The sequence below is a fragment of the Schistocerca cancellata genome, chromosome 3 (genome assembly GCF_023864275.1).
Source record: "Schistocerca cancellata isolate TAMUIC-IGC-003103 chromosome 3, iqSchCanc2.1, whole genome shotgun sequence".
In the NCBI taxonomy this organism is placed as follows: Eukaryota; Metazoa; Arthropoda; class Insecta; order Orthoptera; family Acrididae; genus Schistocerca; species Schistocerca cancellata.
The window spans coordinates 7,919,952-7,941,126 of record NC_064628.1 but is presented as its reverse complement, the minus strand read 5'-3'; positions in this window follow the sequence as shown (position 1 = coordinate 7,941,126).

Here is a 21,175-nt window from a genome sequence, read left to right as displayed (position 1 = left end):
TGTTACACAGAGCATAACTTCAGTTGTGCAACTCCTTCGCCATGGTTTGTTGATGACTGCTGGTGAGTCTTACTACAGAGGTCCTGTTTTCATTTCCCACTGATGTTTTGATAAACATCCTTGACGAAGCAAGGCGCCGCAGTCTGGTACCTGCGTTTAACTTTTCCTCATAGGTGTTTTCCTCTTTAAATCATTGCGAACATACGGAAACCGAAGTATAGCGAAAGCAAAATACTGCCTCTGAAAAGAATATCACGTCTCCCACTTACTCACTCGTTACTATCGGTACCTGTCTTCCTACCAAATTACGTCAGCACACTTTTCACTTTTTCAGCTTGTTTCGGTCCGGGCGGTGAAATTCGGGGCAAACACTTTCCCTCGCACACATCAATCTGTTACTTAACCGGTGGCAGCGGTTTGGCCCCGGAGAGTTTTCCCGAACCTCGCGCCCAATCGGCGGCAGTCTTCGAGCCACTTGCTTCGCAGTTAGGCTACTGCCTCTCGTGAATCTACAAATACGAGATGTGGTCGCATGTCACAAAACCCGTTTTCATCTGCAACCAGCGAGTCCGGGATGCATTCTTAGCCTCCTGGAAACCTGTCTCCAAAGTTTCCTGCTCTCTAATTTTCACATTCCTGTCTCTCCCAGATACACATCGCATACGTAACTGCTTATGGATGCGTGTCTGGCATGTTGTTCTAACAACTTGTCCCGTTTCTCTCATAATTTTGTGGCCCGTCCCGTTTTTCCGTCTTCCAAATAAGTACGCTGGCGGTCGTGTGACGTGTTACACTGTGAACACCTTGACCGAACGCTCCAGAAATGATACTCTATCACTTCCATACCTGTGGTATTTGTTGATAAAAGATTTCGTTTCTATGCGAGCTTATTTTCAATACAAAAAAGCTTTTCGTACAGAGGAAGAATGGTGTGAGTACGTGATGGGTACTGGGCGTGTCTAACGTTGCTAAATCTCTTCTGGTGAAGATTATAAAAAAGTATGCCCAGTGGATATGCACGTCTATCTGTGCCATCTTCCTGACAGATACGTCGAATCATTGGCAGAAGGGACATGTGAGCATCATAACGACAGCTGGCTCTAGTGCAGTGACAACAGTATGCGTCGTGGCGGGGCAGTCCCACCAGGCAACAGGAGTTGGCAAACGTCACTCTACAAGCATCACGTAACATCCACATCTACATCGATACTCCACAAGCCACCTGACGGTGTGTGGCGGAGGGTACTTTGAGTACCTCTATCGGTTCTCCCTTCTATTCCAGTCTCGTATTGTTCGTGGAATGAAAGATTGTCGGTATGCCTCTGTGTGGGCTATAATCTCTCTGATTTTATCCTCATGGTCTCTTCGCGAGATATACGTAGTAGGGAGCAATATACTGCTTGACTCTTCGATGAAGGTATGTTCTCGAAACCTTGACAAAAGCCTGTACCGAGCTACTGAGCGTCTCTCCTGCAGAGTCTTCCACTGGAGTTTATCTATCATCTCCGTAACGCTTTCACGATTACTAAATGATCCTGTAATGAAGCGCGCTGTTCTCCGTTGGATCTTCTCTATCTCTTCTATCAACCCTATCTGGTACGGATCCCACACCAGTGAGCAATATTCAAGCAGTCGGCGAACAAGTGTACTGTGACCTACTTCCTTTGTTTTCGGATTGTATTTCCTTACGATTCTTGCAATGATTCTCAGTCTGGCATCTGCTTTACCGATGATCAACTTTATAGGATCATTCCATTTTAAATCACTCTTAATACCTACTCCCAGATAATTTATGGAATTAACTGCTTCCAGTTGCTGACCTGCTATATTGTAGCTAACTGATAAAGGATCTTTCTTTCTATGTATTCGCAGCGCATTACACTTGTCTGCACTGAGATTCAATTGCCATTCCCTGCACCATGCGTCAATTCGTTGCAGATCCTCCTGCATTTCAGTACAATTTTCCATTGTTGCAACCTCTCGATACACCACAGCATCATCTGCAAAAAGCTTCAGTGAACTTCCGATGATATCCACTAGGTCATGTATGTATATTGTGTATAGCAACGGTCCTACGACACTCCCTTGCGGCACACCTGAAATCACTCTTACTTCGGAGGACTTCTCTCCATTGAAAATGACGTATATCTCGCGAAGAGACCATGAGGATAAAATCAGAGCCCACACAGAGGCATACCGACAATATTTCTTTTATCTAGGAACTCTTCAATCCAATCACACAATTAGTCTGATAGTCGATATGCTCTTACTTTGTTCATTAAACGACTGTGGGGAAATGTATCGAACGCCTTGCGGAAGTCAAGAAACACGGCATCTACTTGGGAACCCGTGTCTATGGCCCTCTGAGTCTCGTGGAGGAATAGCGCGAGCTAGGTTTCACACGATCGTCTTTTTCGAAACCCATGCTGATTCCTAACGAGAAGATTGTTAGACTGTTCGACTAGCTCTGGTGAATAGGTAAATGACAATAGTTTAAACACATTGTTGTTAGACACATTTTATGCAAAATTATTCGTGTGCACGTCGATAGGCACTATTCGCTCTACAAGGATCTGTAATCACCTAGCCGTTTCCTGCGATAGCACATCTGAGACGTGGAATAGGTCTCACTGGCCACGCTCTTTTCTGATCCTTGTTACATAATCAAGAGAATAGGTGAAGATAAGGCTGAATGTTGCTTTATCTTGTTGAAGACCGACTGGTGCAAACCGCATCGTAACCAGTCCACTGAATCTGTATATATTCAAGTTTTAATTGGGCACTAGCAACAGAATTCGCTGGAACAGGTGATGGCCAGATGTGACCATTGTCGCACCGTGTGCAGCTGAAGGCACGGCAACATCCAAGTGGGAGAAGCAATGTTATTCCGTTTTTATTACGGGCAACGCTATATTGTTAAAGGTACGAGCGTTGGCTGAAAGACAATGATGCACACATGCTTGCAGAACGCTACCTAAATGACCTTGAGAAACGCGACAGGTGGCATGTGGAAGATACCTTCTCCCTCCACACGCGTGCGCACTTCGAATGTGTTGCGTTCATCCACCGTATTTTGAGTAGCGTAAGTATGGAGACGTGTTCCAGTGCGAAGTCAACGCGAGTTAAACAGCGTGCTGTTATCGAATTTTGAACTGTCGAAAAAGTGATCTTTAGTGAGATTCATCGTCGTTTAAAGGCTGCTTATGGTGGCGATGCTGTTGATAGGTGTACTTAAACCGATGGGTAGTAAAATTTCTGGGCTGCGAGCCTGGAGAAAACATAACTGATGACACGCAGTCCACATTCCGCTCACTGCCATAGACGATAAACATCGCAAACTCGTCGATGATTTGATTTAAAAGCAGCGATGAATCAGCGAAAACCGTATCGCAAACCATATTGTAACGTCCAAGGAAAGTGTCGGCTTCATGATTGAACGATTAGGATACGCCGAAAATCTCTGCATGGGCGCCACGCTGTCTCACAGACGAGAACAAACATTGTGGGTTGCAATTCAGCGAACAACTTTCGTGACGAAGAAAATGACTTTCTTTTAAATATTGTGATGGGGGATGATGAGTTCAGTGTCCAGAATTACGACCCAGATGAGGAACGACATAGCGCTGAATGTCAACATCCATCTTCTCCTCAAGCGAAGATTAGATTAGATTAATGCTAGTTCCATGGGTCATGAATACGATATTTCGTAATGATGTGGAACGGGTCAAATTTTCCAATACATGACATAATTAAGTTAATTTAACAACATAATTAAGTTAATATAACAACTTTTTTTATTTTTTATATTTTTTTGTTTGTTTTTTTTCTTTTTTTTCTTAATTTACATCTAAAAATTCCTCTATGGAGTAGAGGGAGTTGTCATTCAGAAATTCTTTTAATTTCTTATTGAATACTTGTTGGTTGTCAGACTTTTGATACTATTTGGTAAGTGACCAAAGACTTTAGTGGCAGTATAATTCACCCCTTTCTGTGCCAAAGTTAGATTTAATCTTGAATAGTGAAGATCATCCTTTCTCCTAGTATTGTAGCTATGCACACTGCTTTATTTTTGAATTGCGTTCGGTTGTTAATAACAAATTTCATAAGAGAGTATATATACTGAGAAGCTACTGTGAATATCCCTAGATCCTTAAATGTCTGCAGGTTGATCTTGGGTGGACTCCAGCTATTATTCTGATTACACGCTTTTTTGCAATAAATACTTTATTCCTCAGTGATGAATTACCCCAAAATATGACGCCATATGCTAGCAATGAGTGAAAATAGGTGTAGTAAGCTAATTTACTAAGATGTTTATCACCAAAATGTGCAATGACCCTTATTTCGTAAGTAGCTGAACTCAAACGTTTCAGCAGATCATCAATTTTTTTCTTCCAATTTAATCTCTCATCAATGGACACACCTAAAAATTTGGAATATTCTACCTTAGTTATATGCTTCTGATTAAGGTCTATATTTATTAATGGCGTCATACCATTTAATGTACGGAACAGTACGTACTGTGTCTTATCAAAATTCAGTGAGAGTCCGTTTACAAGGAACCACTTAGTAATTTTCTGAATGACATTATTGACAATTTCATCAGTTAATTCTTGTTTGTCAGGTGTGATTACTATACTTGTATCATCAGCAAAGAGAACTAACTTTGTCTCTTCATGAATATAGAATGTTGAAAACACAACCATCCGCAAAACAAATTCGTTTGACTGTGTTTCGCAATGTTTATAGAGTTTATGTGACAGCTTTGTGGTACGAGGGGCAACGGTAAATTCTTCTTAGTACACAGGAAGACTAAAACATATTCGACGTCGAGTTTGTCCTGTTACAGGCAGCCAGAAGCCAACAATCCTGAAAGATGGCAGCGCCCATTCACATACCTCGTGCACAGTTGAGGAGGCTCTGGGGAATCTTAAGCTTAAACCGATTCCACGCCGATCTTGAGCGTCACAATTTTTTTTTTTTTTTTTTTTTTTTTTTTTTTGCATCTGCTCAAGAGAGACCTGAAGCGTAATCATGATATCTGAGGTGGAAGCAGCTGTCAAGTCTTGGATTCGAGAGAAGTCAGAAGAATTTTTCATTATCAAACGTTGGAACGAATGTGTTAATGATAACGGTGACATTGTTGAAAAATCTGAAGCTTAATAATTGCACTTCAATGTTTATTTTGCCCGACCTTTCCAATTGCTTTCGTTCGTGTTTCGCAAGCCTATGAGCATTTATCTTCAGCCTACCCGGGTAGATGTTAATCTTGCCAGTCAGAATTAGCGTCCGCCGTAGAGGCTCAGTGAATTCTGGTGCACACCTGTTATTGCTCAGCTCCTTGTGTCAGGACGTTAGAGGACTGGTTTTGTGCATCCTTCTCTCTGTGTAAACCAATGCACGAATTTTCGTGGTCAAATAGGCTTCGAAGTTTCTGAGTATTGTTATTGCACTCTCTACTTTATCCACTAAAATACTAGTAACTTCAGTGTAGATGGGAAAGGATATTACTCATTTCTGGGTGGAGTCCGTGAGTTACGTCTCAGCAAGCCGTCGGGAAGCTTGTGCGGGATGGTCGGGTAGCAGAGATACTATGTTCGCTGTACTCTGCACGCTACGCTGTCAGCTTCTGCTTGCTGCTTTGATGTTTAAGTGCCGACTCGGCTTCGTAGTGTACATCCGCGTTTCTCAACCTTTCTTTTTCTTTGGGGCACACGGAAATACGTTTCAAGCTATTGCAATACCTCTAGATGTGGTTTTTTTCTCTAGATGTAAACAAGAAAACACATAAAGTACGTACAGCTTTCTTATTATGGGACGACTATGGGATACAAATTTATTACGCAAGTCTTATGAACATATACATTAGGTATGCAATAAAAGAAACTTATTGTTCTTAGACAGGAACGTAAATATTTTATGTTATACATATTTCATACGCGGAAGACTATAAGACTTTAATACTATCGCGACACACCTATGTGTCGTAATACAGCGTTTGAGAAACGCTGGTATAGGCGTTTTATCTTGTTATATTGAACTGAGCATATTCACCCGACTTCGTCCAGCATTATAATTACGGTTTCTGGTTCGCATGCTTGGAATGCATTTATGTGATAACACATTATGTCATTTTCAGATTACACTGCAACAGATTCCTTTCCGCGATACGTTTGTTTACTCGACGCCAACGTGCGAAATGTAAGGTCTTTATTCGTCCACTCTGCCTCTCAGAACACGTGGGGTCAATATCCAGTTTTATTTCAGTGGCCGAAAGTTGCTTAATTTCCACACATCAAATAATATTTCGGGCGTTAGTGCTAATATGTGATGATTTTCTTCTGTGTGTTGTACACGGATGGTAACGTAAGGACACTCGATCCTTCGAACTGTATTTGTATACGAAATGTTTTGTCGTGTATTCATTCATTGAACTCCATATTAACTGCCAACGTTATCTGAGATCTTAATACACGTGAGAACTATTCAAGATTTTCCTAAGCCTGGAAAATCTAAAACTGCACGTAATTTGGGTTCATTGCGATCTTATGTTCAGTCCATTTTCAAGCTAACCTTCCACGTGTGTTCCATACTTCCTCGTGTGTTTGTTTAGGAGCTAAACTCTCGTAAGTACTACATTCACTTTAATTGGAAGCAATGACATGACTTAAGGAGTGATGACAGACGTATTTAACAATCCTCTTAGCTACACAGGTAAGTTTGTGTCTGTGCTGAACTTCGACACAGGAGTCAGCGAAGACACAGACGTTGAGATGGTTTCTGCCATCGCACTAGCTCAGTTCTTTTGAAGTCACCAGTGTTCTAGGATAAATAGAACAAAACTACGACGGTTGGAACTTTAACAGTGGCAACTAATTATTTACAGCTCGTACAAAACAGATACGTCTTTCAAAGTTTTACTGACCTTCAAAGTAGTAACCGGCATTGTGTATGACCCGTTGCCAGCGATGTGGAAGTCGTAGGATACTCTTAGCAGTGCCAGTTGTGTTGACAGTTCGAGCGGAGCGGTCTATTGCCCGACAAACTTGTAGCAGTTCTTAAGCGAATGCCATGAAGTGCTTCCTTCAGTTTATAAATCGAGTTAAACTCACTAGGGCTTAAGCGAGGGGAGTGCAGTATGTGGTATAGCACTTCGTAGTCCCATCAGTCAAACAAATCAGTAATAGCTTGCATTGTACGTGCTTGAGCATGGTCCTGCAAAACGATCTTCAGGTCCTGCAGAAAGTGTCATCACTTGTCTCTGTAAGTTGGTCGTAGGTTGTGTTCCAAAAATGAACAGCATAGAGACAGAAGTGATGACACTTTCTGCAAGACCTGACCATCATTTTGCAGGACAATGCTCAAGCACGTACAGTGCAAGCTTTTACTGATTTGTTTGACTGATGGGCCAGCTAGGTGCTATACCACAAACTGCACTCCCCTCACTTAAGCCCTCGTGAATTCAACTCGATTTCTAAACTGAAGGAAGCACTTCACGGTATTCGCTTCAGAACTGCTACAAATCTGTCGGGCAATGGAACGCGCCGCTCGAACTGTCAACACAGCTGGCAGTGCTAAGAGTATCCTACGACTTCCACATCGCTGGTAACGGGTTATACACAATGTTTGTGACTACTTTGAAGGTCAGTAAAACTTTGAAACATGTATCTGTTTTGCATGAGCTGTAAATAATTGGTTGCCACTATTAAAGTTCCAACCCACATATAAACATCGTGCGAATTGTATCGGTAAGATGCAATTCATACACACCTATATTCAGTAGCTGCATGAGGTCTGTTGTAATAATTACAGTTAATAATTAAAGTCACAGTCATATGTTCGTTAACATTGTTAAAATTCTTCTTTAGCTAGACCGTTGAGAAAGCCCTCGTCATTATGAAAAGTTGAGTGAAATAGATATTAGCGTTAGTAGCTCAAATCGTCAAAACTGAACAAAGCCTCAGACCCAAATGGAGCTCTTATCAGATTCTATACGCAATTTGGGGTTGAATTAGCCCGCTCGGTTAACTGTAATCCATCGCAGATCCCTCGAACAAAAAAATCCGTGCCCAGCAGCTGAAACAAAGCGTTGATCATACCCATCTACCAGAAGGGTAGCAAAATTGATCCACAAAACTACAATCAAAAATTCTTGACATCCATTTGTTCCGGAAGCTTAAAAAATATTCTGAGCTCAAACTCAATGCGATATCTCGAACAGAACGACCTCCTACCTGCCAGCCAGCACAGCACTAATTTCGGAAACATAGGCCACTTGAAACCCAAGTCACACATTTCTTACATGATATCCAAAAGCCATGGATCAAAGTAGTCAGACAGATGCAATATTCTCCGACAAGCGTCTGACACTACTACACGAATGCTTATTGTCAAAAGCACGACCGTATAGAGTATCAGACGAAATTTGTGACTGGATTGAGAATTTCTTGGTTGGGAGGATGCAGCATGTTAACTTGGATGGAGACTCATCGACAGATGTAGAAGTAAATTACGGTATACCACAGAGGACTGTGTCAGGTCCCTTGCTGTTAATGTTTTATATTAATGATGTTGTGGAAAACATTAATAGAAACGTCAGACTGTTTCAGGCGATGCACGTATCTACAATGAAATGTGCAAAGGGACGTCCTCCTCTAGTATTACTTTTCCTTAACAGTAGTAGTCGATGCCAGTAATATTTTTCGGATTTTCGACAAGTGAGTATCATCTAAGCCGTTTTCTGAAAAATTTCATATATTTTTATAGACAATACGTTATATTTCAAGTTAAATTTATCAAAAGGCATTACTTTATTTTCATTGTTACAATCGATATATACTAGCTCTGAATATACAGTTAAAATTTTTTTAGAAACATTTGAAATTACGTAATATTGGCACTCTTAAAATTTCTAATATTAATTATGCAATCTAGAACTGTTTATTACGTTTATTTCTGGATTCATTTATGAAATAATAATCGAACTAATAGAAATTCATTTGTCAAGAAAAATTGTAAACACTTTGGAATATGGTTATTACCACAGAGTGAAGTAGTCGTAAGCATGCCTCTGTTGTGATCGGACGTATTTTTGTATTTTAGGCGAACAATGTAATTTCGGCTTTGTTAATGTAAAAATTCAAAAGACAGTGTGATACAGTGAAATGTGACATAATAAACTAACGTAAAAATAAAAATTCTGCAAAGACGTTCTTCAAAATTATTTGGATCAATTGAACCATGAGAACCTAAAATGTGATAACTTCAGCTTCAAGAATCAGACCCATAGACATGAAAAACTGGAGCCAATTGTGCAAGAAAAAAATAAGTAAAAAGTTTATTGTAAATCTTACTCCTCTCGAATCTTCACAAAAGACTTTACCATAGTGAACACTAGCAACAACTAAGAAGGAGGGGGTAGATTACAAGTGGGGACTCAGCTGGGATAAACTGTCTAATAATGAAATATGTCTGTTGCAAAAAAGAAAGTGCTTTATTTCATTTACAGTTTATGTATCAATAAGTTTTCTGTCACATGAAGCAAAAACCGAAGGTTACCCAAAGCAGCAAATCATACCAACAGCGACGATGTACCACCAATAATGACGGACAGGATCGAATGAAAGCAAAGAGGACTTTACATTTACAATCAGAGACATAAAAAGAAGGAAAGATAAGTACAAACTATTTGTGAATTTAATTTGTTTGTGGATTCGTGTGCTTGTTGACAAAATGAACAGGGACGAAACTAAAAGTGAGGTAGAAATGAAAGCTATAAGATCCAGTCAGGATATGCCTAAGCCGAGTCAAATCGTTGTCAGTAGCGAAACAATAAAAATTGATATTTGGCATTTAAATTTGGCAAAAATAGATGAAATGAAGACAGATTTCAATAGCAAATTGGAAAGACCAGATGGATTACATTAGCAATCAAGTTTCAGAACTAAAAAATGGATTGTCAGAGGGGTTAAATACTCTGAACGAAAAAGTTCATGTTTTCGAAAATAAATTTATTGTTTTGGAAAATGAGTTTGTAGGTGAGTCAGCGAAACAGTCAAAGAATATTGATGACATCAGAGGTTGTATCGGTAAAAAGACAACAAAATTTCGCCAGTTCAAACAAAAAAAAATTAAATGTTGAAAAAATATGCGAACTAATGTTCGACGACGATATAAATTTTGATGAGACTGAGGATACTGTAGTAGATTCTAAAGTGAGGGAAGCTACAACTCTTAATGACCAACAAAAGGAACAACTTAAGGATCTGTTATCGGAGTTTGGGAATATGTTCATTGAAAGACCAGGGGAAGTGAAAGTCTATCAGTGTATGCTTTACCTTAATGATCATAAACCTTTCTTTCTCAAGACATATAATATGTCATTTTCAAAAAGGAAAGATGTTGAGAAATAACTTTAGAAAATGGAAACGTGGGGGGTAATTGGGAGAAGTAGGAGTGCTTACAATAATCCTTTGGTTTAGGTAAGTAAGAGAAATGGTGGAGTGAATTGTTTTGGTCTCTAGACATCTTAATAAGTTTCTTATCAGAGAGAACACAGACGAACTGTTACGCAAATCTGATTATGTAAAATACATGAGTAGTTTGGACTTGACCTCTGGATTTCACCAGAAGCCACTTGACATTAATTCCAGAAAGTATACTGCATTTTTGTATGGAGATAAGTGTTTTCATCACTGTGTGTAGTGTCATTTTGGCTAAATTATCTGTAGCCGAATTCATAAGAGTTCTGGATTCTGTCTTGGGAAGTGAAGTGAGTTCAAAATTGGTTGTGTACGTTGATGACACTTGGTCACTGAAAACACTTGGGAACAACATTTGGATCTTTTAAGAGATCTGTTTTCAAAATTAGAATCAGTAGGTATGACTTTGAACACAGGTAAGTATTGATTTGGTGTGGAAGAAGTTAAATTTTTGGGACATATTATATCTGAGAAAGAAATTGCTGCTGATAAAGAGAAACTTGAAGCTATTACTAATTTTCCTACTCCTCGCAACAAGAAAACAGCTTAAACCATTTTTTGGATTATCTGAATTCTATAGAAAATATTGCAGCCAAGCTTTGGATGTTTCATGGCTGTGTGAACTTTTGAAGAAGAATAGTGTTTGGGATTGTAATCAGGAATGTCAGAACTCTTTTGATGATATCAGAGGACATTTGTGTCAACGATAGATATTGTTCTGACCAGATTTGTCTCTTCCTTTTTGTACTATGACAGACAGTAGTGATGTTGGTTTTGGTGCTCATTTATTTCGGGAGGTTGAAGTTGAAGCCATTATTGAACATGGACCTCTTGCATTTACTGGTAGAGTATTGCAGAAGCATGAAAAGACATGCACTGTAACTGAGAAAGAACTATTTACTAGGTCACAAAGTCATCTACACTTATCACATTATGTTACCTCCAGGTGTGTAAGCCATACCATAACAGAATTACTCGTTGGCCTTGTTTGCACAGCAGTTCAAGAATGAAATCAGATACATTACAGGTACAGACAATGTAGTAGTTGATGATTTGTCTAGGCTACCTTTAGGGTGTAAATTATGTAACAACTTTGGAGAAAAAGAGAAGGAGTTTAAAATTATGTATTCGAGAGGTATTAAAGAGGAAAAATAGATCTCTTAAAATTTGCAGAGACATCCGCAGGTATCGAAATCATGATCAAAATAGGGAACTGGTTAAGAGCATCTTGGGTAAGAAACAAGCAGAAAAGACGGAGCAATATTGTAAGGTACTCAAGAGTATTTTACTAGGCTGACTTAGATGATTGGAAACTATGTTGGCCGGAACAGTGTACTGATACTTTAATTACTTACATGCACGAGAGTTTTGGTGATTGTGGATCAACCAAATGTACAGAAAAGATTCTGGAAAACATCTATTTTTATGACATAGGATGGAGAGTGAAGAAGACGATTTCCAGCTGTGACAGACGTCAAATAGTGAAGGTAAGTAACCAAACAAGTAGACGTCAAACATACTGCCTAATAGTAACCTAGATCTCTCGTCTGTGGACGTTTATGGACCTGTGAATAAGAATGGATTTTGTGGTGTTTGATGTATTTTCGAAATTCAGAAAGCTGTTTCCTCTTAAGAAAGCTACCAGTAAGCAAATCAGTTCTAAGTTTGAAAACACCTGTTTTCATCAGGTGGCTATTCCTAAAACGATTTTGTCTGGAAATGGTTCTCAGTTTACATCACAAGCTTGGAAAGATTTTGTTGATCACGCAAAAATAAGGCATATTCTAACCTCGCAGTACCATCCGTCGAGTAATCCTCCAGGAAGATGTATGAGAGAAATTGGAGGACTCTTTAGAACATATTGTAGTAAGAATCATACCAGTTGGATCGATTATGTCAATGATTTTGAGGATATTATAAACCACTTACAACATTCTTCAACAGCTTTTTCACCACGTGAAATCATGTTTAATCGCACCCCAGCTTGCTTTACTTATGAGAGTGTTGAGTTTCCTCCATGTAAAATTCTGTCACCGCAAGAGAGAGAAGAGTGTGTCAGGGAGGTGATGAATGCATACAGACTTGTGTATTCTAAATCTCAGAAGTTGTGTGGGTTACGCAATATCAGTGGACAGAAAGCTTATAGACACGAACCATAAGTATCTAATAGATACTTATTTAAAAGACAGATAAAACATTTATTGTAAATCTTACTCTTCTCGAATCTTCAGAAAAGACTGTACCACAGTGGACAGTAGCAACAACAAAGAAGAAGGGGGCAGATTACAAGTGGATTCTCAACTAAGCTATACAAATATTCCGTCAGATTCTAATAAGATTTCAAACTTGTGCAAATATTAGCAGCTAACTTTAAAAGATCAGAAATGTAAAATTGTGCCAGTATGACGATCATCTAGGTTCAGTCGTGGGTAAAGCGAGTAGCAGACTTCAGTTTATAGCTAGAATACTAGAAAAATGGAATCTACGGAGGAAATTCCTTACAAATCACTCGTGCAATCCGTCCTAGGATATTCAAGTGTGTGGGACCCCTCCCAACTGCCACGCACTTGAGAGTGGTTCGCAGGGTATGGAAGTGTATGCAGATGTCGACATGAAAAATACGCAAAAAGTTAATCAGATAGCGTTTATTCACATATGTGTCAAATTTTTATGTACAGGGTAATTGTTTCAAGCTATGAAAACCTGAGTCATAGCCCCACATGAACTCAAAGGTTTAACCACTGACGGCTGTGAATAGATTACTCGTAGCCTGGTTGAGATCCCGAGTTTCCACGCGTTGTTTACCGTTGTAACCGTCAAATCGAGACCATAATTTCCGTGAATGACATGCTGACAGAGCACATGAGACAGAAATTGTCGAGACCCATACCCCTCCAACTGCCGGAACCATGGTCTGGGGAGTTGTTGAATGTGACAACATTACCAATTTTGTAATTGTTGAGTGAAGACTGAATGATCACCAATGTGTGACAAGAATGATAAACCCTGTGGGCCAGCCGGGGTGGCCTTACAGTCTTGAACCGCGCGACCGCTACGGTCGCAGGTTCGAATCCTCGGGCATGGATGTGTTGAAACGCCCGCTTTGAACAATTATACATGACTGTGCTTATACTGACACACAATATTTTTAGCGCAACGCAATCTGACTTTCAATAATCCCTACAAAAAAATGGCCCTGACTAACATTAAACTATACCTTTCACAAATCACTTACCTCACAAAAATCTTCGTTACTCAAGCTACTGCAATACAGCGAGCGCCACTACTGCCAGCTCAATAGTGTTCAAAAGTCATAATGTATATAGCAGTTCATGACATCCATTCTTACAAATGTACTGTTTCTGATGGACACACGTCCAGATCATCCGCTCTCAAAAATCCGCCATCTCACTTCCCCACATCCACCATTCCTGGCTTCTCACCTGCAACTGCGCAACGCTACGCGCCATTAACAGCCAACTGCCCAACACTACAATGGCGAATATTGCAACAATGCTGACCAGCCTCAGACTGCACACAGCACAGTCAGTGATTTTCATACAGAGCGCTACGTGGCGTTACCAATATAAAAACCTAAACAGCCTACTTACAGTGTATGATGTCCTTAGGTTAGTTAGGTATAAGTACTTCTAAGTTCTAGGGAACTGATGACCTCAGAAAAGTCCCATAGTGCTCAGAGCCATTTGAACCATTTTGAAATCCTGTGGTCATACACTTTATGACCAGGGCACTAAATGGCATATCCCAGCGGGAGACTCCTGGACGCTACAGTGCAGTTCACGACACAAGCGGCCTGAATGGTTAGCCCGCTTCCACGTATCACATCTGGGCTGCAATTGGAAGACATATGCTTTCGTAATAGACTCACGCCAGCAATTTTAATGAATTCACACAGCCTATGTTTCATGCAGAGGCAGAAATCCGTCAGAATAACGCCAGGACGCTGTTTTCTTACATGTCATAATCGATGCAAGAGCGTATGATTCCCCTCAGGGGTCACACCTCATACTAAAGTTCATGATGGACATTACTTCCGGATTGTTGTGGGTTGGCAGGAGAGCCAACACCGGGTTATGAGAGGAAGCCGAAAGGCACGCGTTTTAGCTCACGCAGGCTGGCGTGAGGTCTGGAACAGGTCAAGGAAATTAGAATTTAGAAAAACGGACGTAGCTGGTGGAATACTTAACTTTAATCTATTAATGGTGAACGTCGCTCTTGACGGTACATGTTTTACAGTATCAATAGTAACTGGTAATGGCGCCTTGGTAGGTCGTAGCAAATGACGTAGCTGAAGGCTATGCTAACTATCGTCTCGGCAAATGAAAGCGTATTTTGTCAGTGAACCATCGCTAGCAAAGTCGGTTGTACAACTGGGGCGAGTGCTAGGAAGTGTCTCTAGACCTCCCGTGTGGCGGCGCTCGGTCTGCAATCACTGATAGTGGCGACACGCGGGTCCGACGTATACTAACGGACCGCGACCGATTTAAAGGCTACCACCAAGCAAGTGTGGTGTCTGGCGGTGACACCACACGGATCTAACACAATTCTGATCATTTAAAATCCTTTAGGTGATGAACATCTCCACGAAGTTAGTTAAGTATCAGATTGCTGCTTTATTGTATGGCGTTCATCAATTCCATCAGCATACTTACGATTTCTTGTACACTCTGACATGACTTGTTTTTGGTCTCACCGACAGTGTTCACTATGATCGTTTGCCTGTTCAGTAATACTACGGTATTTTTCAAACTCTTGCACACATTTCAGAGGATACCACCTGATTCCACCTCTCAACTGAGTCAGAAACAGTCATTTCTTTGTGCTTCCCTCAGAAAGCTAATCTTTCTTCCGCAGACTAAGAATACAAACAATCTTACGTCCTTATTCATTTAACAGATTCTCGAGTACATCTACAACTATTGATTTAATGCTGTATTAATACAAGATCAACCATTGTGTATTGTTTACCTTTGTTGACTTACTTCCCGCGATAAAGTACACATGTATCCGATGACATAATATTGGAGCATCTACTCACTATAACGTGTACCTTTCTTTTGTACAAGTTTACTGTCACCTTTATACTATCATTATTAAAAACTTAAATGCTCCGGACAGACCTCAGAAGGCCCAGCGGTACTGACCGACCGCCGTGTCATGCTCAACCTAGAGGCGTCACTGGTTGCCGATATGTAGGGGCATGTGGTCAGCACACCGCCCTCACGGCCGTTGTCAGTTTTCGAGACGGGAGCCACTACTTCTCAGTCAAGTAGCTCCTCAATTTCCGCAGAAGCGCTGAGTGCACCCCGCCTGCGAACCTCACTCAGTAGACTGGACGGTCACCCATGCAAATGCTAGCCCAGCCCGATAGCGCTTATCTTCAGTGCTCTGACAGGAACCGGTGTTACCACGGCAGCAATACCGTTGGATATACTGTCTCTACAGGCAGTTCGAAATCAGGACCATCACTGAATCGTAGGTGTGGTACACATCAACACTCAGTACTGATCTTACTCGTATAACAAGGCAATATGAGGCTGTTTATAGGGCTTGTAACGGAACTGAAATGATGGTGGGCTGACAGTAATTTGGAGCCCGCGCGTCTGAAACGGGCGCGCTTGTGAGAGACTGCCAGGGAGTGCACCCTGATGCCATCTATTTGCGAAACTGGGAATTAGCGCTGTCGGACAATGCACTAAGCTCTCAGAGTCAAATGTATTCTTTTTCTTGGTAGTTATAAGTTATTACTGTATAATTTAATGTAGTAAAGCGCTAGTAGTAAATTATTATGACTGGTATGAACTCCAGGGTAGTAAATATAAATATTCTTAAATACTAAATGATTTCGGTAAAAAGGTGGTAGGGGAACGCCCCCACTCTTGGTGATACGAGCGTAGCTAGAGGTAGCTGGAGACACAGGGACTGAACAATGGAATGGCCTGGGGAGTGTTGACGTGATCGGACGTGCGTAACTGTGCTCACGCAAAAGTGATTGCGCAACAGCGAAGAGACGAATATCGTCGCCGTTTGTGGAGTAGAACGCGACGAATGGTTGTCGAAGCCGCCTCTATGCCACTGGGGCTGATTGTAAGAGTTTCTGCGCCCAGAATTTATGGCGGACGTGCAGTAGCTTATACGAGTGCTACAGCTCGTAGTTCCAGCCGCCATTAAGGGCATGAGGCGTGAAGAGCTGCGTTAGCCACGTGCATCTCACCACCAGCACCGACACGTCTACCGAAGGCAAGACTGCTTGCAATTGTTAAGTCGAACTTTGTATACTTGTAAAAGGAGAATACCAGTTTTCTTTTATGCAAGTGCAGAGGACAGAATATAGTAATGAGTAAAATTACGACGCATGTTGTTCATTGTAAAGTGTAGTAACCTCAAACATACTATAGTGAAATCAGACTGAGGCCACCATCGCCTCTTTCATTTACAATTCTTTTGGTTGTAGAATACTTTAGCGTATAAGAATGTCTGAAAGAGCAATGGTCACACCAGAATGAGTCGCCTATTTACAGTTACTTAAATTTTTCTGAGCAACCTTTCAAGTAAAGTCACTTAACTAATTCTGTATCAATGGTCCAAAGAGTAATATCCAAAATCATTAAATAAGTTGAAGGATAGAATTTTGTTAACCGAAGTTGCATAACCTGTCTTGGTAGTAATTACCAAGCCACCTCACAGAAATTGAGAGAGTATTTGCTTTGTAGAATCATCTAGAATGATCAGAAATAGTAATATTCAGAATTAAGTTTAAATTCAATTCAAGCCATTTCACTTTGAAACGAGCCCAAAAATTGATTTATTCTTTTGCTCCTTCAGAGCTGGCGACCGTAGTTATAAGTATTTTCAGGAGGATTCGACGGTAAGTCTGCTGCTCTCGTCGTGCTGATAGGATTATCCACTGCTGCTAGCAGTGGTGATTGGATACATAACCTCACTACCAAGTTAAGTGGGTCAGGTAGGTAGTGTTACCGTGTGAACTGTAGGGCACTGTAGGCCGTGGATCGAACCCGTTCAATCATCACAGCTCTTAGGGAAATAGTCCGGTTAGGAGTGTACTAATCATTAGGTAAATACTGGCGAATAACGGTCAAAAATGTATACGCAAGTGAATTTAGCAAGGTCCACGTAGCACCTAGTTAATGTGGTGCAATAGCGAGGGTAGGAGTGGAGTAAAAGTGAGCTGAGCTTGTGGCAGCTGTGCTGGATTCAAATATTAACTACGTGAATTCACTACTGCCTCTTACCATTGGGACTGAGCTATTTACAGTCAAAATACGTAGCAGTAAGCGCAAAGGCGTGACAGCTACAAGTCCGTATTGGTTTTATACATACGGAATTGGGAAGTGGGTCATTCCGTCAGTGGAGGGGGTTAAAACAACCGAGTCAGTGGAGAACATACCCCATTTACTGATGGAAAGAACCAGCGGTTCGGTCGCAGGCTGCATATCTGCCGAAGGCTTCACGCGAAATATAGTGAAGCTGAACTTGCTCGTGGGGTGCAAGAAGACCTTACGGTTAACAGTACCGCAGCCAACGCTGATCCTTTGGTTTAGAGCAGTGTAGAGGAACCCTAAAAAGGCTTTTTCGAATATGAGATGGGACTGGCTGCAGATTTCTGGACTTGGTTTATCGGATGAAGAATTGTAGAATTCCCGATGATATTTCACTGGCAACGGTTCCAGTGCGATCACCGAAGTGAAGCGCTGTTGGGCGTGGTCTTCACTTGGATGAGTGACCATCCAGGCCGCCATGCGCTGTTGCCATTTTTTGGAGTGCCCTCAGCCTCGTGCTGCCAATTGAGGAGCTACTCGACCGAATAGTAGCGGCTTCGGTCAAGAATACCATCTTAACGACCGGGAGTGCGGTGTGCTGACCCCACGCCCCTCCTATCTGCATCCTCCACTGAGGATGACATGGCGGTCGGACGGTCCCGGTAGGCCACTCGTGGCTTGAAGACTGAGTGTCATGATATTTCACTAGCTCAATAACAAAATTCGGTAAATGTTGAGAAAACAAAGACTGTTTCACTCTCGGTTTAAAAACGAATGTAGAAACCTAGTATAGCAGAAATTTTTGTGTCTATAAAAAGATCGATGGACGAAATGTAAAAGGACTTCTACTCAGGCTAGCGAAATTTTTTCCCGAGACCCCTAGAAAACTCTGCTGCTACGTAAAATAAGTAAGTTGGTCGAAGAGTTCTATAGTTTCTCATCATCGAGTCTAGTGATCGATAGAAGATCGAAAACGGAAAGCTGAAGTATTGAATTTTGCGTTTAAAAAGTCATTCGCGCAGGAGGCCCATACAGACATACTATCGTGTAGACCACAGCACAAAGTCGCGCACGTGTTGCATAGAACTACGCACCCCTGGCGCTGGAAGGCAACTGAAAGAGTTGAAAACGAATAACCCGCCAGCTCATGATGGAATCACAATTCGGTTTTACCGGGAGGGCTCTTCGACACTGGCCACTTAGTTCTTTCGCATTTATCGTTAATCCCTGACCATCGCAAAGTCCCAAGCGTTTGGATAAAACACATGTGCTTCCCGTCTACAGGGAGGGAGGGAAGAAATATATCTGCGAAATTACACATATCGTTAACGTCGATTTGCAACAAAACTCTTGAGCTTATCATAAGTTCGAATACGGAAGTGAGGTAGGACCTTACTTGTTCTCTCTGTACACAACGGACAGGACAAACAGGGTGAACGACCGTCAGGGACTCTTTGCGGATGACGCTGCACTGTACGGCTGTATGTTTGTAGGCGGATATTGATGACGTAGACAGAATTTCTATTGGTGTAATGAATAGCCGTGTGGTCTAAACGCGAAAAAATGTAATTTAAAAAATTCTCATTTGTTCTCCAGCCTCATTTGCACATTTTTAATAAATGATGTTTCGACCTCTCTGGATCATCTTCAGATGTATGTAGTTGCATCAGCAACCAATCGTTTCTGTGTTAGCACCTGGCATAAGAGTACTCTGCAACTGAGACTGAAGTATTAATGAGAAATGTTTTCAGTGTCAATGCAGATGTTGATCTCTCGCGACGAATGTGTCGGCTGTAGGGAAAATTGTAACTTAATGGAGAGGTCGGAAAAACAGTCGTCTGGCGTTCGAATACAGTATTCGTAGTGTGATGCTTGACACAGTTACAACTATTAAGTACCGCAACGTTGCGAATGAAATGAAACCTACACACAATATCGATTGTATGGTGTAACGCCAGAAATGCATATCCTCCTATTTCCATCTATTGTACTATTTTTTTTTTCCTTGTTTTGTTACCTCAAGATATGACATATATATTTTTGCATTTATGTTGGTTTGTTTTGTGAATATTATTTGTATTTATACGCTGGGTCTGGCCTAGGGAAAACTATGCTATCGAACGAATACGTCGATTGGTAGTGTGGAGAACCGGAGTGTGTAGCATCTTTGGTAGTGTTAACTTGGTCGCGTGCAGCGCGGGCAGAGCAGAGCAGAGTCTGGCTAGGGTGGTGCAGTGGAGCAGGTGTGTTGTGTGACGCTCCCGCGAGTTGCCGCGCTTTCGGGGTTTGGCAGCATGTAATTGCGCTCGAATTGCTATGATAGTTTCTGACACGGTGTCGCGGACGGGAAGCATTAGCTGGCGCACATCAAGAGCCCGTTTCGTCTGGTGACCGTGTCGATAAGAAGGCGCGCCAAAATCCAGCTTCTGCAACAGCGACGGCCGACAATGAGTGACTGTCGCCACCTCCTCGATCGACGGCTTCAAACCTTCAATCAACCAACAAGCAAGACTGGAAGCACGTAAAGGTTTAGAACTGTATGGCAGACCTCAGCTTTTCAAACTTTTAAAATTGTTGCATCACAAAATTACAGCAACTTAGCATGAACCTTTGTTGCTCATTGTCCCATTTGCATTACCAAGCAGGGTCCCTTCCTTTTCTCGAATGAACCCGAGTGTCGTTGAAATTCAAACGCCAGCATCATTCGATTTCACTGCTTTAATTTCAAAGTTCAGTTAAAGTATTCAGATTACACAAGCACAAATTAAGAGTGCGAGTTTTGTTACCGTATTTTAGCTTACCTGTGACTGCAGCTCAGCTTGGTACGTACTAAATTTTACTATTGTTAATTGTCCAGAATCATTTAGTTCAAGTTCAAAGTTAAATCTCTTATTTCTAAATTGCGTAGATTCAAGTAGCTTTTGAAATGATTGTTGAGGTAGTGCAAGACTAACCGTATTTTACTGAATTTCGATGTGCTTCAGAAAGAAAGCTCACTATTAACTTCAGTCACTAAATTAACTTTTGATTTTCCTGTTTTATTAATTCTTTTGCAAAATTAAGTCAGAGTGTAGCGAAATTTATTACTTTTTCTCGCGTCCGTCGGCCATGGTTATTTAATATATTATTATTTTTATTATTATTTTTTGATTGTTGCCGACTTACGTGGTGGGCCTTAATAAAAATGATATTCCATTTAATTTTGATTTTACGGTTAAATGCTTTCCTGAAGTTCTCCTTTTTAACAATATTAGTCTCAAATTATTTGTTACGTTAACGAATGTTAGACTTGCTGCATCTTAAAACATGAGCATACAAGCTGAACAATGTAATAAACTTTTCATATTAATTTCCTCGGCTAGTCAATTCACTTTAAAGCAAAAGATCTTTAGT